This window comes from Ambystoma mexicanum, chromosome 7q, assembly GCF_040938575.1.
Source record: "Ambystoma mexicanum isolate Mex_15411 chromosome 7q, UKY_AmexF1_1, whole genome shotgun sequence".
Taxonomy (NCBI): domain Eukaryota; kingdom Metazoa; phylum Chordata; class Amphibia; order Caudata; family Ambystomatidae; genus Ambystoma; species Ambystoma mexicanum.
The window spans coordinates 505478872-505505598 of record NC_090941.1 but is presented as its reverse complement, the minus strand read 5'-3'; the positions used below and the strand labels follow the sequence as shown (position 1 = coordinate 505505598).

General features: G+C 45.5%; 1 protein-coding gene across 1 annotated transcript in view; it reads left to right on the top strand.

Annotated features, from left to right (window-relative positions):
* ITM2B (integral membrane protein 2B) overlaps positions 1–26727 on the top strand; it is a 250086-nt gene that overhangs the window by 222083 nt on the left and 1276 nt on the right. The window lies entirely within an intron of this gene.

Below are 26727 nucleotides of genomic sequence, written 5' to 3'. Positions count from 1 at the left end.
CAGGTGGCGGGCCCACATCGTCCTGTTCGGAGTGTGCAGATTTCTTGCTGGATTTGGATATCCCCTTGGGGCCTGGAGCGGCGTTGGTCCGAGCCTTCCAGCCCCAGAGACGTGGTGTGATCGTTGGGGGCGTGGAGGGGGTAGACTTCATCCCTCCCTATCTCTCTCTTCTGAAAACGTGTCCTGAGCCAGGCCAGCTGGGCCGGCAGAGGCAGCTGGACCCTGCGTGGGGCTGTAGCTGCATACTGCAGCAGCCCGCTGCGGTGAAGTTCCTGGTGACAGTCGGGCGCAACAGGGACTGAAGACCATAGCCTGGAGGTGCCTGCTGTGGTCTGGTTCGGATTGAGGGAGTGGCGGGAAGGAATGACTACGGCCTGCTGCGGGGGATGTAGCTGCAGCTGTGACCTGCACTGTGGGTAATGAGCTCCTGCCTGGAGGGGTCCACTGGGGGCTGCCTGAGAGCTGCAGAGAGCCTGGGCTGCATTGCCGCGAGTGTGTGCCCTGGGGCTGCAGAGAGCGGCCGGCCACGTTATGCCTTGAAACTGCAAGGAGCTGGTGGTCCCGGGCTTGTGGTTGGAGGCCCCCACCTTACACAGACTGTTGGCCTGCTGGCAACCCTGTGTCACCACGTAGTCAGAGTGAGCTCTGGAGTGAGGGGGCAGACCTGCGGATCCTGTAAGTGCCCCATTCTGACATTTGCTGCACTCATAAAAATACATCCTTAGCAGTGGTGCTGTGGTTGGAGTGGTCTTCTGCACCTCTACTTCCCTGGTGGCGGCAGGGGCCCTCCTGGTACATGTGGGGTGCCCTAACTTAATTTGTATTGCTCCTTCCGAACCCCAAGAATCCTTTAGGCATAAATAGCAGAGTTTCATGGGGGGGGGGGGGTGTCCTGAGCGCATGGAATGAGGAGGTGCAGTGCTGTAGCTCCCGTCTACACTGAAATGATGCTGTAAAACAGCGATGTGGTAGTGCTTGGGAAGTGGAGAAATGACACACCGGTGTGTGAAGGGGCTCCCTATCCCCCACAGTGATCTTGACGAAAAACGGAGCTCTCCTGCAAGTGACAGCGGCGCCGGAGTGGGGGACCCCTGTCGGGCAAGATGGTGGACGGAGCTGCACACTAACTGAAGCAGGGAGGTGGAGCAAAGACTAACGGGGGAACCGCTGGTGCCCATGTCCTGGAGTTGTGCCGGAATGTCAGCGCCCCGTCAGGAGACACATCGCCGACAGCTGGGGACTCCCACTGGACCGATCATCAGGCGAGTGCAGATAGCCCCGCGTCCTGCAATGCGAACCGCATGATGATAGAAAGAAGGGAGGAGGAGGTGGCCTAGAGCGTGCCAGTGCACTTAGGGCTGCCGCTGCTGGAAGCATAACCCAGCAGTCAAGGGAGAACACCCGCTGACCACGGATGCCGAAGGGTGCCTGACACTAGTGGGCATGGCCTGAGCGGCTCCGGGTGCTAGCGGAAAAACACAGCGGGAAACCCTGCAACGCAGAAGCTAAAGGCGTTCAGACGTAACGGTGGTCTATATCTGGAGAGTTTCAAGAGCGCAGTTGAGACTGCGCCAATACCTGGACTCCCGCTGCTCATGAGGACTGGGGCTTGACGCTGTCGAGCCTTGACCGTCACCCTGCCAGTAGTTTGCTTCATGATCACTGTGCCATAGAAGTCCGGGTAGTGGAAGCAGTGGGAACGGAGGTGAGGAGACCTGAAGACTGTGGTGGATGAGCAGAGTAATTACGCTGCCCAGACTAAGGAACACATGGTGAGCACTGAGTGGGGGCCTGCAACCTTCTACTGGGGTGTAACAGTCCCTCTCGAAAATTAGATCTCATCTAATGAAGCCAGAGGGAAAGGGCTGAACTGGCAGCACCGGCCCCCTAAATGGCATTGGGGTGCCAGACATCATAAAGATTTCACAAGGCAGCAGCACTGACAGTGGGCACACGGAGGGACTGCAAGGTTGGAAATAACTGACACCCCAACTAAAGCAACCGCTGCGGAACACAGAACCGTGACCTGACGGGTCTCCTGGGATTGTGGGGGTGGCCGACTACGGGAGGATCCAATAATAGTGGTGCTGGGATACGGATGTCCCCGGGACATGCACACTGGCATCCGCCACTGCCGCATAATACCACTCTGTGGAGCGGGACACCCACAGCACCACTAAACATCAAATATATGCTTATGTACCTGTCAAGGCTCAAGGTGATATATTAGGGCAGAGCAATCTTCCTAGAAACTCTGGCTGCAGCTACTATGTGGTTGGAGCATAACCTCGACGGTGGCAAGGATCCTGTCACTTGTGGGGTAGACTGTGAAGTAGGGCGGGGCTGCTTGAGCTATGAGGGGGTGGGGGGTTCCTGAAATATGAAGCCACGATTACCACTGGAGTATGTGATTGAGTTGAAACTTGATTATATCACATCAGCTGTCGTTTGCTTCAACGGGAGCAGTGCTTGACCACCTGTCCTGGGCTTGAAGGTCCACCCTGTGCATAGGTTGGTGTTGACCTGTTGCTGACGCCCATTCTCTCGCACATGACAGCCCGGATGGGCTACAAAGGTGCGGGGGCGCCCCAGGGCTGTTGGAGGGAAACGGCTGCTGGGCACAAATGTTCTGTTTGTTGTTTGGATGGTTTGTTGTTCTTCACACAGCTGGGTAACTGAAGGGGACGGTCTAAATGTGGGGACAGATGGAAGAGGGTGGGCGGGAATGCTGGGAAAGGGATATGATGGGAGTGTGGTTGTGGCACACAGCTGGACGAGTGGCATCAGTGGACTGGTATTAGTGGATACACATAATTATGGCAGTCAACATTGATACTTGGAATGTAAGGGGCATGGGCACGTATCTGTGTAGAAATCATGTTAAATCCTTCTTGGACAGGAAAAGGGTTGTCCATTGCACTGATACAGGAAACCCACCTTACTGAAAGTGAACTGGCAAAGGTCAAAGAATGCTGGGGTGGACAGCGACACGGAGTGGCATACTCTATGCTAGAGGGGTTTTCACATGCTGATAAAGAGGGGATGTATCTAATTTAAAGGGTCACCTTGATGAAGTGGTGGTATATATAGTTAACTACTATTTCCCCAATCACGGAATCCCACATGTTACCATGCTCTGTGCCAAGATGGCGCTTCACTGGGATAGCTACCTCATTTGGGGAGGTGATTTCAATTGTCAGGTACCCCGGCCTGGATAGGTCACTCCCACCCGTACACTGTATGGGGCCGGCATCCACAGCACTCCATGCAGCACTGCACAATCTAGATCTGGTGGATGTGTGGAGGGAACTGTTCCCCGAGGATAGGCTGCTTGACCAAACTACCAACCTTTCTAGTTCAGACTTCTACCAATGGATGTGTCTCTATTGCCAGGAGGTCAATGTTATTGTAGTGCACCCAAAGGGTAACGCATACAATCTTGCCTAACGGAGGTTCTACTGTGAGAGTTCCTGTGGGGGGCGTCTCGGCCCAGGATTGCACTCCCAACGCTCTGCCTTCCTTACAGATTGGGAGGGGTGCAGTTACTGCACCTATGAAGGTATTATTTGGCAGCGCAACTCAGCTTTGTTGCTAAATGGCTTTGTGATGAGACTACATCTGAATCATCGCTGCTACAGCACCTGGTGGCCCCGGCATACCTTAAGGAAATGCCGCTGAATTGCTTGGGTTCCACGCCCATGATTGTGACGTTGGGAAGGCAGGTGTGGCACAGGACTCTGACAGTGTTGAAACTGGTGAAACCCTACTCACCAGAAGTCCTAATTGTAGTGGACGTTTGCAGGAACAGCGAAGAATTGATGGCGACGAGGCGTTGGGAAGGCTGCGGAATTCCTACCTGGGGGGGACATGCATAAGGAGGGTGTGTTCAGGGAATTTGGGTCCTTACTTGAGCAGGAGGGGCTACCCAAAGGGCAGTTTTTATGGTACCTAAGGGTCTGTAAGGTAGCCAAAGGGAAGTGGGCGGACAGGCCAGAGGAACCATAGGCAAACCCACTATTATCCCTGCTGTATAATTTAGGTGACGGTTGGAAACCAGTATCCAGAATATATGGTGTCATGGCAGATAGGCCCAACATCAAGAGCGTGGTGCTGAAGGAACGCTGGGAAGCAGACTTGGGGGAAGATCTAGGAGAGAAGAAATGGTAATGTATACTGGGATATCCTTGTGAGGTGTCCAGGAACTCTTGCTTCAAATTACTCCAGCTGAATGTGCTGTATCGCACCTACATGACACCACATAGGGTAACTCAATTTAATAACACAGCACAGCCAGCATGCCCTTGGTGGAGCAACACAAGGGCAGACCTAATACATTTTGGGTATGTGTGAAGACAAGGAGTTTTGGAAGCGGATAGAGCAGGCTTGCAGGAGGGCAGGGGTGTCACCTTTCGCCTGGAACCCGAAAGAATGTCTTCTAGGTGCATACACTAGAACCAGTAAGTTCAGACATATTATGAAATTCATGGACATGGCATGTATACTCGCTAAGCGGTGTATTACCATGGCGTTGAAATCTGTAAGGGCCCGCAATACGCTAGCTGGTGTAAAGAATTTGAGCACTGGGCGGAGATGGAAACCAGAGTGTGGGGTGCTGCAGCTGTTGGGCAAGAGTCGGATATTAACGCTGCGTATGACTCCTGGAAAACATTTGTCTGGGACATGTTTCACCCTTCAGATGACAGACCTCCATGATGCAGTGGTAGAAATTGTGGGACATTCTCACATTGCCCACATGATAGAATAGACCTGGCGTCACTCTCCCTGAATTGTACATTAGAGACATTGCCTCTTATTGCGCCCAAGTAAGAATACCGAGGGACACATGGTGCAACCCCCGGAAAACTGTCCTGATTAATGAGCAATCAATTGGACTAAATGGACCGCTGAGTGAAGAAAGTTTGTGTTTTGTTCATTTGGCACTGTAAACATGAATGTATTATATCACTAAGTTTTACATTGACTACAACGAAAGACTTGATAAAAGCTTGACTGTTTTGTGTATAAATGCCAATAAAAAAAACATTAAAATAGTTTCGTGGGGCCTGCCTGGACTGGGACTACTGGTGGTGAGGACTGCAGAACCCTGCCTCCAGAGTAGGGATGTAACAGTATTACGGTATACCGTTAAAGATACCGTGAACCACTTAATTGAACAATAATAACCTTCACATTGTTTATACCGGTATACCGTTCATACCGTTAAGCGTGCTTTTCAATCTGATTTGAAAAGGCTGCAGTAAGCAAGTGCTGCACAGTCTTGGTCTTTCACTGTTGGATGTGCCGTCTGCCAATTAGTTTCAGTTGGAGCAGTTTTTAATGCCATTCCATAAACCACACATGCCTGACACAAAATCAATATGTTAGCACTAGGAAGAATAAATACAGTGCCAAGAAGGAAAAGGGTTTCTTTGGGTTGGCGGCTTTGGGGTTTATATATTTATGATGGATAATGTTTTCTAAACATATGACAATGGGGGATTTCCCTAGTTCTATCATTGAATTTACATATAATAAGTCACACTGCGAAATGTACTCATCTCTGTGGGTATTCCCTGCTACCATACCAAAGGGTAACATGTCCGTGATTACTGAACACCTTTTGGCCCGCAAGTAAACTAAAGACTGTAACGTAAAGAGAGTGTGTCTGTGTGTGTGTGTGTGTTTGTGTGTATGCGCACAAGTAAAATACCATCAGACTCCATTGATCTGTGGAATGCAGGTTATCAAGATGGCAACATGTTCACCTTCACCAGTAGCCAGTGGGGGAGCTAAAAGCCTAAATGACCACTTAAGAAAAGCTGGGCTCCCCCCCCCCCACCCCCTCCTCCTCCTCCTCCTCTCCACACGTGTGTTTGTGTTTGGTGGAAGCAAGGGGTGGCATTTCAGTGGAAAGTATGTTAAGAAGCCCAATTCTGGCCTTGGGTGCCTGGTTTTGTTTGCGATGATAAATCTGACATTTATGACCTTTTAGAAAATATTTGTTAAGATTAGTTAACGCCACCTGCTATTCCGCGATAACCATGATATACCGTAATTTGGCAATAAGGTTATTGCACCGTCATAAAACTAATACCGTGACACCCCTACTCCAGAGTTTAATATTGGCTCCCACCCCCTCTCAGGCCTTGTGGTCCGGTCTTGTGGCAAGTAGAGCATCGGGGAAGCTGTCTTGGTGTACCCCCCTGGATTTGGTCCGGGTTGGGAGTACTTCATTACCTGAAACCCTGTATGCCTGGGAAATGGCCCAGAGACGCTAAGTGTGGAACAAGCTGATTGCCTACACCCACTGGGTTCTGGAAAGCAGGAAGACAGCTGAAGGGGAGACCTGTTGCCCAAAGGACGTGGAGGGGAGCCCACTTGGTCCCAGCAGTCGTGCGGAACTAGCATGGGTAATTCGGAAAAAAGAGGCAAAGATGGAGCAGTATGCCAAATCGGATCAGTCGATGCCCCCGACATCTGCATCACCGGCCCCTTCACAAATCGATGTGGCAGCTTTAAATTGCACTCTTCCCGCTGAAAGATAGTCAGATAATTTGGGGACACAAATCAATGTCCTTGCATGCAAGGTTTACATCTCAGCAGTCCAAATTGATAAGCAGTGCAGGCATATGACGGAGGCGGAAAAACGTATTGGGGCCAGTGAGGATAAGGTGGCTGAATTAGAGGGAAGTCTCCATACTGATGCAGACTGTGAAGAGTGTAGTGGGTAAGAATAGCGATCTCTAAGGAATACTTTGTGTAGATTGGGAGTCCCGGAGTCCTCCTCGATCGAAAATATGGAGACATTTGTGGAGAAAATACTTATGGACACCCTTGGATCTCCTCCTGTCTCTGGCATGTTCCATATGGAAAGGGCACTGAGGTCCTTGGCCGCTAGGCCTCTGCCTAGGGCCCCGGATTGAGCCATCGTCACCAGGATCTTCAACTATAGGGATGTCATCCTCAAGTTGGCAAGGGAGAAAGGTGAACTGCCATGATATGAGTGTTTCTGGACTTCAGCCCACAAGTTCAGCAGAGGAAATCTGTCAAAAATATCTTGAGTAAAAAGGAGATTCGCTACGCCATGCTGTTTCCTGCAAAATTAAGAATGGTGCATAAAGGGAAAACTTGGTTCTTCACATCCCCGGAGGCGGTGGAGCGATCCGCGACAGACCTCCTGCATCGGGGTGGTTCTCCACAAGGGCCTAATTGCTGAAAGTCATAAAATGGATGTGGACTATCACTGCCCATCTCTGTGAGAGCACCGGAACGCCTCACATAAAAATGGTTGGTACAGTGCAGAGTATTTGCTACTTGAGTCGTTGGTCACATTGAGTTAATGCGGCCGCTCCCCAGCTTTTTCCGCAGTAACTGCGTATTTGGGTAGGTGGTGGTGTTTCACTAGTGGGGGAGGCTGGGAACTATGGCTGGTATGTTGGGGTTGCTAGTGTGGGAGGGAAGGCAGAGCATCGGTGTACCCCTTTGTTCAACTTTGCTTTTGGTCCCACTGTAAAGTCTCAGGCCTGCTTAGATTGCCCTCATGGTTCCGATGGGTAGGTGGGGTTGGCAACATGGTGCTGTTATGTTTGTGGGATGAGGATCGGTAAGCAGCTTATAGTAATGACCTGGAACATCCGTGGCTGAGTTACGGAAATATATATTTAGCATGATAGTGAATCAGGCAAAACAACATCCGGTGAATGTGCTGTGTCTGCAGGAAAAACACTTCGCCTGGGGAGGCACTCTTCCCCCGGGCCTCCTGGTGGGGGATCCATGGGTATAGTTAATCTTATTCTTCGCATGCCAGGGGGGTTGCAATGCATGTTCACGGGTACCTGAATTTCTGATTGCACAAACCGGTTTCAGATGAGGAGGGGCGCTTTCTTTTTTTGTCGGGGGAATGTCTGGGCAAGCGGCTCTTGCGTGCTAACATCTGTGCCCCAAATGTTGATACCCCAGATTTCTTTCATAGGTGCGCGTCCCACATTCATAAATCCCCCACTTGTGTCTGGGCAGCAGATTTTAATATTGCTCTAACCCTGTCGTTGGATTGCTCGACCTCAACTTGGGCAGCTCTGCCCAGGGCTGCGGTAGCGTGGAGGGATATAGCCGAGTATCACAATCTTGTAGATATATGGTAGCATCTCCATCCCACTGCACGGGAGTGTTCATTCTACATTGGAATACACAACAGTGCCTCCAGAATGGACTATATCATGGGTTCAGCGGACCTCACCAAGTTGACAAATACGGATATAATATTGCACCGGAAAACTGTTGGATCACTCCCTGGTAGGGTGGCACAAGAGGTTCCCTCGCTTCGGTGGCGCTTTCAGTTTAATGTGGGTTCAGTCACTGATCCCACAGTAATATGGGAAACATTCAAGGTCTTTATACAGGGATGCTGCATTTCCAAGGAAGCGGGCGGTGGGAGGGGTGTTGTTGAAGTCCTTGCGTAGGTCCATTGCCGAATCGGAGGGGGAGATAAAAGACTTGGAACAGACAGGTGGCAGCGAGCAGGGTTTGAGGGGGTGATCCAAATGTGGGTAAGAGCATGCGAGCGAGAAGGGAGGAATATGCAAAGTTGGCATGTAGGGAAGAGAAATATCTGTGTCACCCGATAATAGTGACTGCATATGGAGAGGGGGAAAGGCCTAGCCGCACTCTGGCGTGGGCGATGAGGAAAGAGGAGTAGAGATGCTATCCTGGAGATCACAGATCCTGAAGGGAATGTAGTAAACGACTCTGGTCAGATCAATGTGGTTTTTCGTGAGTATTACAATTGGTTTTATTCCTCCCATGTACTGGTGACGCGCAATGAGATTAGCCAATTCTTAGACCAGGTGGCTGTGGGTTGGCTTGTTAAACGCTCCGCCGATGGAAGCAGAGATATTCCAGGTGATCATGTCCCTTCCAAATGGTAAGGCCATGGGGATGGACGGCATAATGGCGGTATATGCACAGTATCTGTTTCCCCACTTACATAGTATGTATGAATACTGTATCTCCTCTGGAGTCTGAGTACGGCATTGATAACACTATTGTTAAAACTGGATAAAATCCCCCCATCAATGTGCCTGCTATTTATTTGTTTGCTTGTTAGGTGCTTATACGGCAAGTAAAATACTGTTTCAAAGCACCCATGGAGCAAGGGAGTGAAACACATTAAAAAAACACAATATTTAAAAGCAATGGAGGGAAGGAAAAAAGGACGAACCTACTATGCTTTGTGAGAATTCAGAACATGCCAGTGCAACAAGGAAGAGGGTGGGGGAGGGGGGAGTGCTGGGGGTGTCTGGACTCCTGGGTGAGCCACAGATGAAGTGCATGGTATGATGAGTGCTACACGGCTGGAGCTGCATTGGGTGGAAGAGCGACCCTCCAGGGCGGAGGGTGTGCCGAGGCAAGTGCTGAGGGTAGACAGGAGCTGGGGAGTTTCAGTGTGGGAGGTCCGGGGCCCCGAGGATGCATAAGGGCCCAAGACACCAATCGCAAACTGTGAGATTAGCAGAGGAGAGAAGAAGGGAAGGAGGAGGTAAAGATGAGTCTTGCAGAGCTTTCAGAATTAAAGAAAGTCCTGCTCAAGGTGTAGACTGAGCGGGAGGCTGTTCCATAGGAGGTATCCATCTGAGGAAAGCAATCGACCACCTCGCCTCTGTTTAGCAAAATGCTCTACACACAGTTGTTGCCAGAGGAACGTAGTGGTCTAGAGGGAGAGTATTTAGAAATATAAAGTTGAAGATGGTGTGGCCCATGGGCCCAGACACCCTTATCCTTAATAAGTACACATAAGATTATATTGCGAAATTGCTCATGCTGATAGGCTTTTCCCGGTGCTCCCGGATCAGGCTGGGTTTATCCCCTGCAGATCCACTCAGAAAAATTTGCAATGCCTATTCACGTTGATGTATAACGTGGCTGGCAGAGTCCCCATTGTGTTTGCAGCATTGGAAGCCAAAAAAGCCTTTGACTTGGTCGAATGGTCCTTCGTATTTGAAGTCCTTTGGCACGCTAGGTTGGGTCTAACATACCTTCAGTGTATTAAGCTACTGTACACAGCTCCTCGTGCTAACGTGTTGACCAACCAAACGCTGTTCTCCTGCATTAGTCCTACCAGCGGCACTAGACGGGGTTGTCCACCATACCCTATTTTGTTCGCCCTAGCGATCGAATCCTTGGCCTGTAGTATAAGGAAATTTAATTTCCATAGAGGGGTCAAAATCCACTTGCATGTCTCGAGCATATTGTTGTATGCTGATGACATGCTTCTGCATGTCAAAAATCCTAAAAATAATTTGTGGCCTCTAGTACAGGAGTTCTCGCGCTACAATGGTTAGTCTGGGTTAAGAATAAACTGGTTCAAATATGAAGTGTTGCCCTTAACGTCAGCGGCGCAGGCTGGGGATGTCTGGGAGGGGTTCCGCTGGTGCCCTAAAGGCATACAATATCAGAGGGTGAGGGTGTCTTATGTGGCGACACTGCAACACCTGAAACATAGGGTGGAGGCGTGGATTCTCCTTCAGCTTTTGCAGGCAGCAAGGATTTCTCTGGCTAAAATGGTAATAGTCCCTAAGCTACTGTATGTTTTTAACAATGTTCCAGTGATTTAAACCCCCCTAGCTCCCCTCCAAGTTCTGGTCATGTGAAAGAAGCTTGATGGTGAGGTTGATATGGGCCGGGAAGCAGGCTAGAATTTCCCTTGATGTGCTGCCCCATATTACTTAACAGCACAACTGCAGTACTCAGTTTGGTGGTAGCATCCATCACCCGTGCTCCCACATGTCAGACTGGAGAGGGTGACGGCATGGCCAGATGACCTGAGAGGGATGTTATGGGGCAGTAAGAGTACGGTGATGAGGGTGGGAGGTCCAGCCGGTGTATGTCGCTTGCAAGGCCTGGGATCGGATAGCAACGAGAGAGTGGGGGGAAAGATGTTTCTTTTCTGAATTCACTATGCAGCACATGGAATTGAGCTTGCACACGAGAACGTTTTCAAGACTCACTTTGAAAGGCTGTGAATTAACACACTAAGACATTTGATACAGGATGGTAGATTTATCCCATGGGATGTACTGAAGGGTAGGGAGACCTGAAATGCAGTGACATTAGTGCTTTTACTTCCGTCTGAGAGATGCTTCGTGGCCTGTGGCCGCGTTTTCCAGAAGTCCCTGCAAACTCTTCCAAGTTCAATTTGTAATGAACCCACCGGGACTCGCCAAGTGTCTTTATTATACAAGCTTATTAAGGCGAGGGGTATAGCAGGGTCACACTACGTTCATCGCAAAGTGGGAGCTATCACTGGGGAAGGTCCTATCTGATTCACAATGGGGGCATGTATGTATGCCATCGCGGAAAGTCTCTCTAAATAATAGGTACTGATGGATTAATTTCAAGTTTCTACTCCAGATATAAAATACCCCTGCCCAATTGAAGAGGTACTTACCAGAAAAATCTGCAAGATGCATTAGAGGTCTGGTTGATCCTGCAGACTTTATGCATGTAGCCTGAGCATGTGTACATATACTGTAAGACCATATATGGAATAAGGCACCATAACCATATACTAATGACACTCCAATCATGAGATTTTGTTTTCCAGACAAGTCTGGTTTCTTCATAGAGTATCAGTCGGCCAACCGGGGTCTCAACGCCTCACGACGTGTGTTCCCAGACACCGTGAGATGAGAGAATCCTTTACAATACCATTCGGCCCGCCCTTCTACATGACAAACAAGCTAGGGTTCGGTAATTGACAGCTATGCATTTAACTTCAGTCAGTCTAAACATTAGTATTCTAGCAAAGGCTGCAGAGACAGTTTTCTGTTATGGGGAACATGTGGCACTGGCACAGGGAAGGATATCGTGTTCCTGCAGGGAGACATTCCAACCAACGTTATCTGTTTGCTGCCCTCATGAGCTAGCGGTCAGACGGTTCTAAGCAGAGAAAAATACCATCCTTCGTGGAGGAGCAATTCACATTTAGCTGCCTTTTACAACAGCGCTTGCGGGACAAACCGGCACCTTGGTTGTTGATTAATGGCGGTTCTTGCCCAGGCTTCAAGGCCTTACGAGGAGGAAAACAATGTATATCTGCAGGGTTTTACATTCCTGTCTACTTTAGTATTCAAAGTTCAGGCTGTGGCCTTGCACCGTGTGTGGATCTGAAGAGCAGAATATATTTGCAAAGAGTTACAGAAAAGAAAATGGCCGGCATTTACAAAAGGAACTCCTAATGGTCGCATTCGGGTTTCATAGTTTGCAATGTTTGTCACATGATGCGATTTTGCTTCTGGCCAACATACTATTCATTTCATTCGGGCTATGTGATTGCATTTACGGTATAACAATACAGTCTTTCTGGGAGCAGATACAAAGAATTAAGGGTGAGATGCTTCCCGATTGTCGAATATTAAACATTTTGTCAATAAAAAAAGTACTGCTGTCATCACATCAGGCTTGTGTACGTGAATCATCAGATACAAGACGAGGGAGAGCAGAAAGCTCCTTAGCTACTCAAAATAATTCATGAAAAGAGCAAGAGGCTGCTACAATGCGATCTGCATAAGAATGGACTTTTGCCGCTTAAATTGCACCCTAATAACTGAATTAGCGAAGGAGTATTTCTCTCAGCACAACAGGCTTCTTTGAGTGTCAAGGCCAGATGAAAACCAGGGAGCCAACGGCTTGGATCAGCTGACCGAGGATTTAACCGGGCCAGTATGTCAGCAGTGTGAGTCATCGTGTTAACAAGCAATGTACAATGATTTTTGCTCATCTGTCACAATAAGATTCTGTCTACAGGATAGCAAATGATTTGCTATAGACGCCGGGCTATTTCTACCCCAGTGACGTCGAAGATTAAGAGATTTCCAAAGTACACAAGGAGAAAACAGAACATATTAGTATAGGGAAGTAGAAAATGATCTGACCAAAGGCCAGGAAGAGCCTTAAATGTAGCTGTTAAACCTTTCTTGGAGAAGATCAAATCAAGCGTATTCCCCAAGCAGTGGGTAGGGAGATGGTTACATGAAAATATAAGGAAGAATCGGCCAAGAAAGCAGTCCCATTTTTGGTATGGGAATCCATAGGGTTGTTAGGCCACATATCGCCCATAAGAATACGTTTCAGGTAACTAAGTCAAGGTCCGCAACCAGTTTGGCAAACTCACCAACTAAGTTAGCTGAGGAATGTGATGGGGACGATAAACTAGCGAAATGTGTATAGACACATTCAGGAACGGTTAAGCCTAACCAAGTAGAGTTCAATAGGCAACATATGCACCAGGGGAACTGAGGAACAATTGAGGGATGCCAAAAACATCAGGGCTAATTCGCCCCCTAGAGTAGGGGCCGGGGGTCTGTCCAGATGCAAAATGTTATTTTAGAGGGCAGCATCTGCACCATATTTGGATCAGATGAGACAATGTTTCTGTCACACAAAAGCGATTAGGAGAAAGATCTTCTAAAAGAGTGTACATATCGTCCTGATGTGCTACAGCAGATCTAGCGTTTATCAAAAAGCCTGTCAAAGTTGTTACAGGCCGAGTAGGGCTCTTCAGGGATAGAGCTGTATGAATACATTCTGTTTTATTACCCATTACCATTCTGGTCTCCTGAGTCTGAAGTTCAGGCCCGAAGCGCCTGAATTGAGAAACCCCAGTGGCCAACCTACATCAAGAGAAGCCAAACGTAGCAGCTCACTAGGAGTATAGCGCCTCCAGGAGCCCTCAGTAGGCTCAGGAGATAAGTGACATCACGTCCACAGGTCAACATACATTTGAGGCACAGGGTCCGTTCGGGTCACAGACTGGCACAGCCAGCCTTGTCTTTAGCACACTGCAGGTGTGTCATAGGCATGCCCGCTGCGTGCATCCGCAGCATGGAGTCTCCCTCCAGCACATAAATACTGTGCAGGGAGTCACGCGTGTCAGGATAAAAAAAAAAAATACTATACTGCCAATAGGCAGATGGAAAAATAAACAATGTGCCTAATAGTGTCAGGTAGGTTTCAGAACACGATTTCCCAGTTACAGCCAGTTAATCCAAGGCTCTAGATATTTGACAGAACATTTAAACATTCAATTGTTTACAAATCTGCAATTTAATAGAAAAAGCAATTGAGCTATCACGAACAGTCCCACTGCTTTCCGCAGTGCAGACACTCCCCCCGGAACATAAAGGCTGTGCAGGGAGTCATGCGTATTTGTGACATGCTGTCTGGCTAAAAACAAAAGAAATATTATGCTGCCACTACGAAGATGGAAAAACAAACGAAATGCATAATAGTGCCAGGTAGGTTTTACTGAACCATCCACACGAGGATCATCTTCTACCCCAAAAAAATGACTCCAGTTCGAGACACCATGGAAACCTTTAACTCGGCATCAGATAAACAAGGGTATTTACTCACTCTATTTTCTAGTTCCCTAAAACGACATGACAAAGAGTATTAGTATGTAGAACCCCAAAGGCTCAGAATGACTACCGTTCAGGAATTAATTTGCTTCCTGAAAAAAGGGATGTAGATGTCCACTCTACACATAAGAGATGCATACTTTTACATTTCCATGTTCCCCAGCCATAGAAAATGTCCAAGGTTCAAGGTAGAGGCACAGCACCTTGTGTGTTTACGAGCGTTCCTGCATTGTGTCAGCGCACCTACGCCGAAAACATTCAAGTCTATCCGTATCTAGACAATTGGCTCCTAACAGGCGAAACACTACAATCATGTAAAGAGAACACACAGGAAACAGTAAACCTATTTTACTCACTAGGGTTTACCATCAATGAGACAAAATAAAGTCTCGTTCCATTTCCGAAAAAACAGTTCCAATTCTAGAATCTGAACAGGCACTAGCCTATCCATCAAAGGAAAGGGTGTAGGCGATTCTAGTACAGATACCAACCTACCAGGCTGGGGCAAAGATATAATTTCGGATGGTGATGAAATTGCATGGGATGATGGCATCTTGCATATACATTGTCCCACACGCACGCCTAAACATGCAGACAATGCAGCAATGGCTCTCAAGTTGGTGATCTCTGACAAATGGCTGTGGGATGATCTAGTTATAACAAAGGAGGCCATTGAATCTCTGCAATGGTAGACTAACACCACCATTTGAAGAGGAGACCATTCAGACAGCCGCCAATACAAATAGCACATTGCCAGGAACTGAGAGCTCAGGGAGCATGGGCACAGAAGGAGAGGGAGTACCACATACACATATTGCAACTAGTAGCTATCTGGGTGGCAATACTATCCTTCCAGACAGGATTGTAAACAGTTGTTATTCAATACTGACAATACCACTGCAATGGCCTATATTAACAAGCATAGGGGAGCACTTTCAATAGTTATATCCCTTCTGGCCTAAAACATATGGAGATGGTGCATCAAAAGAGGGATTTATATCCAAACACAACATGCTCCCTGCTAGACCAACTGCTAAGCGGACAACCTAAGTAGTGTTACAACAGAATCATGAGTGGGAGTTTAACACAAACAAACACATATTTAAAAAGGTGGCACAACCCATGATGTACCTCTTCACTACAGCACAGAATGCAAGATACCCCTCCTTTGCATCCAAGTACCCTGAAAAGGGGTCCCTAGGGAACGCACTATGGATGAATTGGTCGGATGTAATATATATGGGAGCCATTTGCCTACACTATTCGCCCACCCCGCTCCTACACAAGATGGTACACGAACAGCTCACACTGATACGTATTGCAGCGGTGGGCACGACAAACGTGGTACCCACACATCTTAAAGATGGCCATTCAACCTCCAATCAGGTTGCAGACCAGAAACAACTTGCTTACATAACAATAAGGGAAATTAACAAATACCCCACCCACAAACTCTGAATTTAGCAGCCTGGTTCCTGAAATTATATTGGCCAATTAAAACGTCTGGATAGATGCATGGAAATTGAAAAGGAGGCCAAAAAAAACATAAGGCACCGCTACTCCAACAAATGTAAGCTTTTTGTCATTTGGTGTAAAACCAAGCAAATTGATCCCATTTACATTGACTCTGGGCTAGTCTACAACACCATCAAGGTACATCTAGCAGCATCAGCGACCTACTCTACCTCTCAAAATAAAACTTCCTGATGGAAAATACTGGTAGTTAAGGCATTCATGGAAGGGGTTAAATGCATACACTCCCCGGTTTCATACCCTCCCCAAGGATGGGACTTTAATACAGTGCTCCAAAAACTCATGGGAGAGCATTTGGAACCCATGCATAAGGCTTACTAAGGGACCTTACATTTAAGGTAGGGTTCTTGATAGCTGTCGCATCTATTAGAAGAGTAAGTGAGCTATGAGCACTTTCAGTTACTGAACCGTTAGTATCAATACACATATATAAGGTTGTATTAAGAACACACCCTAGGCTCTCACCTAAATACATATCAACATTATTTACCTAATCCATTGAATTGCCATCTTTTTCCCCAAACCTCAGAGTAGGGAAATAAAAGCATTACACACACTAGACTTATGCAGAGCAGTCGTGTTCTTAATAATACAAAACAAATAAGGAATAAAAGCCAATATTTTGTTTTCATTCGCAAAATGCTGAGAAGGACCCTGTTAGTAGGCTACTATATCAAGATGGATTGTAACATTTATTAAACTGTGTTATTCACTAGCACAAAAAACACCATCATTCACTCCCAGGGTTCATGCCACATGCAGCACAGGGGAAACTTTAGCCTTCATCGATAATGTCTCGCTAGAGGAAATGTGTAAAGCTGCTGCAGATGCACAGGCAAGAGCGGCTTCACAAGTAGGAGAAGCAATTCATAAACCTGTATTCTCTTCTGTTCCTTCCGCCCACCCTCCGCCTGCTTTGGGTACTGCTTGCTATTCTATGCATAACATATGAATCTCAGCAGATTCACGCACTCCTGAAGACAAACGTTACTTACCCAGTAATCGTCTTTTTGTAGCTTTTTATCTGCATAGTCACATGTGCCTCCTCCCCGTAAGGGAGAAGTGGAACAGGGGGCTACTTCGTTACAAACTTGAAATACAAATTCAGGGCAGGAAAACCAATCTGAGGATGCCAATGCGTGAAGGATTGTGGGTCCCTGTACATGTAGGATATGGATAGTTAGAGGAAAGCCCCTATTGATGCCCAGTTTTTCAAATTCAAAAAAGATGTAATACTCAGCGCCAGCCACTAAATGGCAGCTAGCAGGCTATGCATACCATGTGACTCTAAGCAGACAAAAGTTACAGAAAGATGATTAAGGGTTAGGTAATCTATGTCTTGTAGATCGGAGTGAAAACAGGAAATGCTCACCAATGGGACAAGTGGGTGTATTTGGAAAGATCTATGAGTGAATAAATATGGAGAATGCAGCAGGGGAAGGGAAAACTTAACAGAGCAATTGCAAGCAAAATGGCAACTCTCCGTGCCGGAAGAGAGGACCGCATGACAGCCAGTTAAGCTTCTGATCCACAAGATGGAAGCTGATGCACTCTGATCTTTTCAGGGTAGAGATAGTACACTAATGTAAGCTTTCGGATTCATCAGCAGGTTATCAGTACATCTAGTCAATTAGAACTTACTCAAAAGAACAGTCTGCAGATTTCACATTTGTTACTCCAACCAGTTTTTCTTTTTTTTTTTTTTCCCTGTGGGTAATTGTTTTGACATTTTTGCTATTGTGAGAAACCCGATAGTCTTCTCCCACCTACAACAAACGTCTGCTTAACAAAGCTCGCCAGAAAACAACACTGAGACCCAGAACAGAACTCCTACAAAACAAAATTACCACTCCAGAACCAAAAGCCAACCCTCCAAGGTTTATAACTACCTACAACAGTGAATCACAAAATCAGAAAAATCCTGTCAAAACACTGGAATACACTTAAAGCGGATGAAGATCTGACGGATCACTTAACAGATCAACCCAACCTCACATTCAGGAAAGCCCCAAATTTAAAGAACATACTTTGCCCCTCACTTTCAACACCACAAAAAGAAACCAGGCCTTCCACAACTATGGAATCAAACTAAACTACAAGGAAACTTCAAATGTGGTTCCTGCAGCATCTGTCATTTTTCACAGGATGCCATAAAATCCATCAAACTCCCCAATGGCAAAGATGTTTACATCCAAGTTTTCATCAACTGCAATACCAAATATGTAGTCTATGGTATCACATGCTCATGCAAAAAAATGTACATAGGCAGTACAATCAGAAAATGTAAAACCCGGATATCAGAACACATTAGCAACATCAAGAATAAGGACATGACGTCTCCACTGGCCCTTCACTTCTTTTCTACACACCCACAAGAAAAAATTGAAACAATAAAATTCTTTGGAATCCAAAAAGTCAACCCACCCCCTAGAGGGGGCAATGGAGAAACTACTCCGCCAACTAGAAGCTAAATGTATCTGTCTAATGGACTGCTGCCATACCTGCCGCAATTCAGATAATGAGTTGGTTCACTTCCTTTAAAGCCGCTCACGAACCCACTCTGACCAATCAGTCATCTAGCTAAGTACAAGAATCCAGCAACCATTCCAACAGATTTCGATCGACTCCAACACAAATTTGAATTTCTGTGTCCTCCTTAGGCAAATACACTCTTTAAATTTACCCGGTCAAAGTTCAACCATCCAATGCCAGATTGGCCGAATAATGTGCACTTCATTTGAAGATCATGTTGCCAGTAACCATTTTCATCCCCTACAGTTACCCTTATCGAAACCTTTTATCACATATTTCACCCTTTTGATTCGTCATCCTTATATCGGACTCGGGAGGGAATGATTATGCTGCGAGAGCCGTCAATTGAATAAGCTTTTCAGTATAGCAAGTTAACACTCCGAACATTACCTCCATCCTTGAGTACCTGCTCAAGTATAATTAATCAACCTCTGACTCGCTAATTCCCATTTCTGCAAATAATGCGTATCACAACAGAAGATTTCAATGAATCATAAGATCGCTTCCTCTGCATTACACCTATGGTTTCTTTACTTAGAGCGATTACGTACTCACACATGTACCATCAAATTCAACTTTTCCCAATCCAATATGGCAGCATGAACGTTTTTTGTATTATCCAATCAAAGCGCCCCATTCACGCAACTACACGCCGCCCTATGTCATCGCGCCGCATAAAAGCACACGTGCGCATAAGGCTAACCTGCATCTGCACGTACTTTGAAATCTCGGCTATCATACCGGTGACCGCGCGCTGAGTACGACTCCATTACATTACGAAGGTAAGCCGGATGCACCCATTTTTTTGGTTTCAGCTCATTTTTTGAATGAAATATGACCCGCGGACATGTTCTCCATAATAACTGCACGAGTATATGCCTCCTGTACCACCTTTGTTCTAGGTACTCCTTACCAGCAGAGCTACCCACCAATTTTGACAATGTTGTGCCTATTAAGCAACTCATGCCACTTTGTCCTCTAAAAGCAACAAAGAAAGCCATTACACCTATCAGTAAGGTAAGCTTCCTAGCAACCAAAAAACTATTATCGTGTTTTTACTCTATAGTGCAAGAGAAATACTTTCCCGCATTTAAACTTGGAATCCCTTTGGCATCCTCTGCACTGCCCTAGAAAATGTATTCATTCAGAGTGAGCCAAACGAGGGTCATGCCAGAACCAGCCTATTAAAGTCAATGCACATATCAATATATATTGAAAATCACTAATTTGGGCTATCACGCTTAGCACATTTCGGCTCTCTTTTTTACTCTGTTGCCAATCACGTATGTATAACTTCCCTCTTTTTCAATAGTTTAATAAGTGTATCAAATTTCATTATCATTACTTTACCAAAACAGCCTGCTATCACATACTGTTCAGCCATTTTCCCTAGATGGCATCACTTCAGCAGAGCACAACTAGCTAACTAAACTCAGCACCATTTATTGATTAGCCTCATTCCTCCTTTTCTCTCCTCTATTTTTTTTTCTCGCCTTTAGAGTGCAAAAACAATTCCAATCACCGAATGGCACATATCCGTACACCCTCCTGAGGAACCAGTATCTACGTACTGGGGAAACGCGTGTCGAGGGAACTATCGTGCTGTAAAATCCGGCATGTGAACAAGTTTTTCAGTACAGCAAGTCAACACAATACAACAGCATTAATTTCTAAAGAATTGGAGAAATACCAACAAGTAACTCACAGTAAAAAGGATCTAAAGGACTCTCAAGAAAAAGAGCATTGTTAAAGATACCAATTGTGAATTCAACAATTTATCTTACAAGAAAAGAGCAATTTTAATAGATTTCTATTGTGAAGTAAACAATATATCGAACCTACAAGAATAAGAGCAACTTGTAATAGATATCTATTGTGAAGTTAACAATACATCTATTTAAACAAGTACCTGCAGCTAAAAAAAAAGGACTCTCGAAATAAGAGCATTGTTAAGACACCCATTGTGAAATCAACAATATATCTAACCTACAGAACAAGAGCAACTTGAATATATATCAATTGTGAAGTTAACAATACATCCAATAAATAAGTATTTGCAGCTTTGTGTCTCTGCCTGTTACTTAAACAATTACTAACGTTCTTTTAACTTTAGGCGCAACATCAAGGTAATACACTTTTGTCTTCATTTCTCCCACCTACTGCCCCGGGATCTTTCATTCAGGTGGCCAGGGAAGGGTCATCACTTCTGGATCCCGACCCTGGGGATGGACAAGCTAGGGAGGATCACCTGGGTGGAGGGTCACAGGGAATTGGGAGGAAAAATCCCCAAGGGCGAGACATGGTATTCCCTCTTCCCCACTTATGCAACAACCCACTCTCCCTCAGCCTTTATGGAGTATTTCCAATCACACCCCATCTCCCCCCTCCCCATTTCCAATAAGTACTGGGATGAAGAGGTGATTAGGAGCAATGAGGATTACCCATAGAACCAACATGGGAATACAAAGCCAGACCTACCGTGTAACACCTTTGAATTGTCCCACTAATGGAGTCCGGCAAGGTCACGCTTTTTATTCTGACTATTCACACCTGACTCCATACCAGTATAAAAGGTGTGGTTCTGCCAAAGAGTATGAGCGAGCTGGGGATGCTGACTGGACCAGAGGAGACAAGGAGCGGGGAGCTGCAGGAAGAGAAGCCTGGAGGATCCAGATGAGAATGGTGTGCCAAGATGTTGGCCCAGTGTTCGTGAGGGGCTGCAGCGTGGCGAAAGAGCCGTGTCTCTAGGGAGCTGGAGCAAGGCCGCCTGTATCCTGCTGTCGGTGTTCAAGGCAAATGCTTGTTCCCTTGGGACGTATGCCGGACCCAAGGTTGACTGAGGAGCATGTTGTGAGACCCTGACCTCGGTCCAATGCATCCAGGAAAGGCTGCTCGCCAGCGCTACGCTACCCTGTGAGTTTCGAACAAGTGAGAGGGAGAGCAACTCTAGAGCGGTTGGCTGCAGCAGAAAGGGAGAAATATAAGATTTCATAAACCAGCACGGAGCGGAAAGCGAGGGTGAAAGCCTAAAAGGACAAAGTAAGAAAGCAGGAACAAGTAAAGTGGAAAGAAGGAGAACGCTTGCTAGCGGGGCAGAAATAAAGCAAAGTCCAGAGTAAAGACATTTAAATAGATATAGAAGTAAGAAAAGGGTGCAAACGACCCGATAGGGAGCAACAAGTGCCCGACAAGCATGAAAGAAGTGTGCAAGAGGCACGATCAGCAAACGGACAGGTGCAAGTTTGCACAATGGAAAGAGGCAAGTGTGCAAGATGCACAACCAGGCCTCCAGATAAGGTTCATACGAGGCTTTTTTATGCATGAAAATCTTGTAAATACAGCAGCTTTATTATTTTCCTGTCTACATGTACACACACGTTTAGAGCAGAGGGCAGTGCACTTGACAGAAACCAAAGTGCTGCTTTTGATTTTTATCTACATTGATGTAATTGCAAGCTATGGAGAAAAGCCTCTGAAACCTCTGATTTCTTTGAAGCTTTTCAAAACAAGAAACTGCACACTGTGGGAACGTTTTCTTTCCATTCAGCTTCTGCTGTGCTGTGTGTAGAGGCTAATGGAGCAAATGGAAGCACTGTGCATATTTATTTAATATTTATGAATAATATTTTCTTACCGTTTTAGGATTGTATAATTAATAAGATTGAAAACTAAATTGCAATTGAGAATTAATCTTTTGTAACACTTTTTTTTTTCCAGTGAAAGCAAACCAGTATTGCGCAATTGTATGTTTTCAGAGTTCCTGTGCTGTGTGCATTGTCATGCAGAGGCAGATCATTTTTACACTTGTAATTTAATGTACACTTTAATTATAAAAACAGTGTGTAAAATGAGTATGCACGGTCTAGTTAACATCCATTGAACCTTGCAGTCAATGGGGTACCGTACCTTACTATAAATGGCCAGTAGCAGCAGAGTCTTTGCTCAAAAGTGAGTGATTGAGCATCATTACACCAATCACAGGTTTTATAGCCTCTCAAATCTTCAAGACTACAATTAAAATATCCCAAACCTGACTCTCCAGGAAGTGGAAGTACTGTTCAAAAACAAGTTACGTTTGTAATTGAAATAGAAACTCAGCAAAACCTGTCCCTGTGATAATCCAGATAGGTATTTAACTTTATGTAGCACTTCATACATGGTTTGTCCAACATCTAGGCACTGTGATTATTATAGCTCAGTCGATACTTGGTTTGCCAACCTCTGAAGGATGCTAGCCAATAAGATGGCTCAGCCGGATGAGCGCTCGTTGCTGGGATCTGTGCGTGATCTGTAGGTTGCAGGTTCGAATCATGGCAAGGCCAACTCAGACTTTCATCCTTTCGAGGTCGATAAAGGAGAACCAACTTCAGTTTGGTGATCATTGTGATAAATATGTTCTATGTACAGCGCTTTGCCAAAAGCGCTATATAAATAACCATTTGATCATGAGATAAGGTATAGAATTTAGCATGGAGTCTTTTCCTCTCTGCATTGTTGCATCATTGCATTTGCATACCATTCGGTAGTAATAGCTCCAAGAATTGAGGACTTTCATTAAACCTCAAAAATAAATCATGCTATTGAACCTCAAAACACACAATACAATTCATGTTTGCTTTACTATGTAATTGACTAGGTTTTTGTGTTTTCAACATTTAAATATATAAAGGAGAGATAAAATGGCCAGACCTTAGAGAAATAATGAAAGGTGGTTTCTGTCACAATGCAGAAAGCTGCCGCATGGTAATGATTTCCATACAGTTTTTGCACATGTCGGCTGGGTGTCGCATTTATTTTACTCTCTTGCAAAGGAGAAAAGTAATTTTTACACTCTTAAAATCACATTTACACAAAGTCTTTATATAGGGAGTAAAATACTACCACCTCAAAATATAGTCTGGAGCACTGGGAACAACACAGAGAAAGAAAAGCAAATAAAGGTGCAAGTGTGGACGACAAAGTAAAAATCAGAGAAGTAAAAAGGGGGGCCGGAAGCATCTGAAGATAAAAGGTTAAAGGAAAACAAGTACACGAAATAAAGAGTTGCCGTGCTTGGGAGGAGCAAAGAGCCTGGCGGTTTCAAAAGCCTCTGAGTCTACCCCAGGAAAGGATTCTATGTGAAAGAAACTGTATATAGGGGAAAGGTACATCCTGACAAACTGAACTTGTGTTTGAAACTAGAGGGGGCCTAAGCTTGGGGAAGTGAACATTGAGAGGCCCAATTAAGCTTAATACTTATTTTGGAAACTGAGGCAAAAAGCTTAGGGAAAGGAACCCTGAGAAGCCCAAGAAGAATTTTTTGCGTTGAACTTAGTAAAGAAGGCCCTAGGCTTTGGATCCCTAAAATGCCCACTAAAGACGACGTTCAACTTTGTGAAGAGAAGCCTAGACTTGAGGAAGGGAACCATGAGAAGAGGCCTAACGGGAACTGTCTTTTTTTGGGGGACTGGAAGGATCAAAGCTTGGGGAAGGGAGCCCCAAGAGACCAGGAGACTGGGTGAGCTCTATTGATTTACGGAAAAAGCCTTACTTGGAAGGTTCCAATGGCAACCATTTTGAGTTGAACCATTTTGAACTGGCAGAAGTACACCTATTGGAAAGACTACTTAAAAACTTTTTTTTGAACCACTATTTTTCTTTAAGAAGTCTTCCTATCACATTTTGTCAGAGTGAGGGCAAGCATAGGTTTAGACGGACAGATTTTGGTTTTGGATTTTCAGACATAGACGGCCCTTAGAAACATCAGTTGAGGGAACAATCCCTTTAGCGTTGGGGCCAGTTGGGTATTACACCAACCCCGGAACATTATTAAATAAAGGTGTTAAAACTGTTGTCTTTGAGTCTGTGTCTCTCTTGATACCATGCATTTCCCACAGTATGGGGAAATTAAATGCAGATTATTTAGGTTAAAACAAAAGAAATGTGTCTGCAGCACCTATTCAGGTGTTAAATGCTTTATGCATATTTCATAAAGATGTTATTCAATTTGTACTAAAACTTATTTTCCCTGCAAGGCTTTTTTGTCATGTTTATATTCAACAACGTAATGCACATGCTCTAGTATAGACCAAGAACCTTTTTTGTGTAAATTATTTGAGGATCAAGCACTTGGTCATTAAAGGAAATGTGTCTAGATTTTATAGAACCTCCTTCAAAATCATATACTTTCAGATACATGGCAGATGCAAGTGCGAATCCTGCTGCATTATTTAATTCTGTGCTCGTTTTAAATTGACTGCATACCTATTACCAGCAACATTTTAATGGAGAAGACCAACTGTGGAGGAAAAGAGGGCAAATGTTAGTGAATTTGATACCAGGGCTCTGTGGCAAGCCAGAAGGAGGACTCTGACCAGAGGACATGTTGTCAAAAGGCTTTATTTAACTTAAAAAGGCAATGCCTTTCTATCCCTATTGCTAAAAGGGAGTTCCCTTCTTATCAAAACTATAACTAAGGTTCTCGTCAATCGTCAAAAAAAAAGAATAGTCCTTGGTCCAAACCTATCTGCTAAACTGGCCATACCACTTAGAAAAACATGAAATTAAAAGTAGGCACTGTGCCCTGCACTCAGTGATTTCACCCAGATCATCTTCTCAGGAGCCTCTCCTGGTTCTGGGTTCAATAAGTGTCTTTAGAAAACACAATTATTGGTTCTTTTAATAAGTCTTAGCAGTCTCTCTAAGTTTATGTAAGTTCTGTAAAAGTCTGAAGTCCCTAAAAAAGAAAAAAACAAACAAATGTCTCCATTTCTTTCAGTGGAGCAGTGGAGGGATATTTCCCTGATCCCTCTCCACAACCTATAGAGACCTTTCACCGCTTGCTTCACATCTTGGAAGTCTCTGTGCTCACCTGGTATTTGTTCTTCACTGTGTTAATTGGGCCCTTGGATTCCTCTTTCCCAATGTCTCACTTATCTCTCTATGGTATTGGTAACCCTTCTCATTTTGTGGCTTTCTTAGCTCTTTGGAGTTATCCTGAGTTGTCTGGTGAATTACGATCTTTGGGGTTCTTGGGCTCCCGTAACCAACCCCTATGTTCATTTGACCCTCGCAGGAGATTATGGCAATTCATGGCAACTCCTTCTTCCTTCCAATTTCGTTTTCGCCTTTCTCTACCTCCCTCTTCCCTGGACAACACGGATACCTTCTATTTCGTCGTGTTTCTTCCAGTCAGGTGGTGTGTTTTTGATAGAGGTGGTGTTCCCCACAACTTGCAGGTTTTCCAGTCTGAATAGAAGCAAGTTTTGTCTACCCCTCGTTTCTACACCCTTCCGCTTTGGCCTTTCGCGTTGAGAGCAGAGTCTCTCAAGCCCTGGTTTTGGCGCTGGTTTGCAGGCACTGGGCCCACCATGTCCTGTGCGTGGTCTCGCCTCAAAGTAAAGCTTGCCTTGAGCTGCCTCTCCCACTCTGTGCATTCCTGTGTCTGGTGGGCAGCGTCCCACCTCTGCGTCTGCCTCAATCTGTGCCAAAGCCGGCTCTGCACCTCAGTGACTTACTCACATTGAAGGCTCACCTCTACATATTGCTTCTCCTTCTCCATTTAAGGGTGATCATACTTTTAATCGCGCTGCGTGACCAATAAGGTGTGTGCTTATTGTCAGCTGTCAAGCCCACAAACTTTTTTTAATGTTGCAATTAGTCACATATAACCTCCCCATTCCTGCAGAGGTGTGTTAGATTATTTCATTTTCTTCTATCCCTTTTAGACAGGCAGTACTCCACCGCTGTCCTAGGGACAGTTTGTTCTGCTGTTCTGCCCCCATAAGCGATAGTTAATTCCTTCCCGAGGGACAGATAGGATGACAACGGTCAATGCGACTAAAAAACTCGAATTTTCCTTTGTGTGCTTCAGTGCTCTTCGGTGGCTATACATCTGACATTAGTTTAAACATAACTCTGTGTCCCTGTTGTGTGTGAAAGCCCACAGAGTCCAGCATTGTCTTGAGCCTAATATCTAAAGGCACTTTCAGTATTATCTTGAGTCCCAGAGTTGATATACCATCAGTTTCCTGAATTCCTATGTATGCCCATAATGCGTTCCTCATGGGAATCCTTGTCCCCTTGAGGGGAGTCACTCCCAGTGAAGTCCCATTTTCCCAAACCTCTAGGGAGGGTTTTGCTTAGCAGGCTCACCTCCCTAGCTTCAAATGGGTGGCTTCCCCCTGCGAAAAAAGTTCCATGTTTGCCACAGCGCCAATCCCAGTTTCCTAAATTGACCACGTTGTTTTTATTTTTTGGTTAAATCCCT